This window comes from Pteropus vampyrus, unplaced genomic scaffold, assembly GCF_000151845.1.
Source record: "Pteropus vampyrus isolate Shadow unplaced genomic scaffold, Pvam_2.0 Scaffold2, whole genome shotgun sequence".
Classification (NCBI taxonomy): domain Eukaryota; kingdom Metazoa; phylum Chordata; class Mammalia; order Chiroptera; family Pteropodidae; genus Pteropus; species Pteropus vampyrus.
The window spans coordinates 23,744,545-23,746,958 of NW_011888783.1; positions in this window are offsets into that span (position 1 = coordinate 23,744,545).

The window sequence follows — 2,414 nt, forward strand, 5'->3', positions numbered from 1 at the left end:
ATTAACGGAAAATTCAGGATAGACACTCATCTGAAAGAGGAATGGTGGTAGGCTCAGAATAGTATTCCTTTGAATATTGAATGAGATGACATCACGTTTTGTACACCATGCTTTTACATGTTTTGGTTCACCTTTCAAATGTTTACTGCCTTTTAAAAGAAAAAATTAGGGCAGTTGTCCATGAAGCTGGATACCAAAGCTATCTTTTAAACTAGAATTTTACAGCACTTAGCACAGTTCTGTAGTGAGTCTTTCCTGATTAAGGTATTAGGATGAGAGTAGAAAAAACTATTCTCTTTTCTAATGTTCCTTGCTTATGTACACAGATAATAAGCTCATAATATATTTCTTAATAACTTTAATAGTAAATATTCATGACATATAATATTAGATAACATGGTTTTCAAGTCAGACATCTGAGTTTGGTGTCAGCCTCACAACTGTGAGACCTTAGGCAAGTCACTTAACTTCTTTCACCTCAGTTATCTCCCTTATGAAATGAGAATAATATTACCTAATTTACAGGGTTGCTTTAAGAATTAAATAAGATGCATATAAATCTCTTAGCATGGTACCTGGAAGATAAATTATTTTTTCATCAAACCAAGACATTCTAAATATCTGGAATTGCTTCATTTCTAGATGCTTAGAGAGCTTTTTCCAGCATGAATGTTCTTAGAATCTTTTTAAATGGTCAAAAAAAAAAAAAAAACTTTCTGAGGTTTAAATCTTTCATTATGCCTTTGCAAGTGAACATTTTCTTAACTTGGAGAAAGTTGTATTGCTTTGTAAGCATAAAACAACATTAATTTTATGTGGCATTGAACGATTCCAAGTCCAATCGTGTGACAAAACTAGCCTATGTCTACCTGTGAAGCATAATCTGTTTATGTTGCATTGAAATATCAATCTAGAAATGCCACTTTCCTTGAGCAGCAAGTAATTATCTGGAAGAAACATATTTTATCACTCCCTATAGCTGGTATCAGGCAGCAAATCTTTTGTCCCTAGCACATGATCCCGTGTTTCCTTACGAATTGTGCTGCTGAGCAGGACTGTACCTTAACACTTTTAAATAAGATCTTGACACTAGTGTCATTGTGCAGGCTCAGATCTGGACGACAAGATTTTTTTTCCCTCCCTTAATTTAAACGCACTATTTTTCATCAAATGACAAGCATACATTATGGTCTCCATTCTAACTAAGGCTCTAAATGCTATTTCAATTTGACTAGAGCGGTTTTCTGCCAAATGGCTACTCTAAGTTACACAGTGCACATTACCCACCAGAAAGCACAGAGTTGATGAGAGTGCACTGTCAACTATCCTGAACATCGATATGGGGTTATTTGATTTGAAATTGGATTCTAGCCTTCCTTGATCTGTTGTATAAATGGAGAAGCATGTGTTGAAGAAATTCTCACAAAGTTTATGAAGAATGTGCTGTACTTCCCCTGCTAGAGTTTGTCTTTTACTTTGTTTGACGCTAGCACAGATTCTCATCTCAGTGATAAATATTCAAAGCTAAAAGTAGGAGAGTTGTTTTTTTTTTTTTTTTTAAGTAGAACGAAAACTTAGGAAAAATTATTCTATGCATGAATTTCTTCTGTGATATGAGTTGGGTGCAAGTTGCAGACTTTTGTAGCAGAGTGGCATTGTGACCCTTCTTTAAACATTTAAGACTTAGTTCAGAAGTTCACTGAATATGATGAGACATGATTCTTAAGTACGGAGCCTTCAAAAAAATCTTCTAAATATATAATATTCTCAGCAAGACATGTCAGTCATTGTCAAGATGAAAGTCGTTTAAATGCTAAGTTCCTAGTAAACTGTATCTATATTGTAGGGCTCTATTCACAAAGCAATACCTTAGCAGTATGTGTAGAGCATACAAAAATATGTCGTTTTATTATGGGACATGCTGAACTCTGGATATTGTGATGTGAGGTTGGGAGGGAGGGAGTTTGCTATGCAAGTTACATGCTTATCACCAGTATGTGGATGGCCCTAAGGGCAGCACAGAGAACTTCAGAGAAAACATATTAAATGGGCATGAGGGAAGCATCCTTTTGACCCACATAAAAGGGCCTTTGTGTAGACCTCATGAGCACAAGATTTTATTTTTGAGTGGATAAAGATGTGCAGTTTCTTTAGAATCAAAGGTAGATTGGCAACACTTTCAGTAAATGGCAAAATAATTATGAGTGTATTGGGTATTCAGTGTAAAACATTTATCACTTTGAATGGTTTTGGCATCAGAGCAGCTGTAACAGGCAATCCCACAAGAATACCTTTGTAATTTAACATTAATTGATGCTCCTTTATTGTAATGGCAGTTGATAAGTTAAAAGACACTGAATTGAAAAATGAAAATAAAGTGCTTTGACCAGTCCTTTACAGTTTCTGCCAGTAAC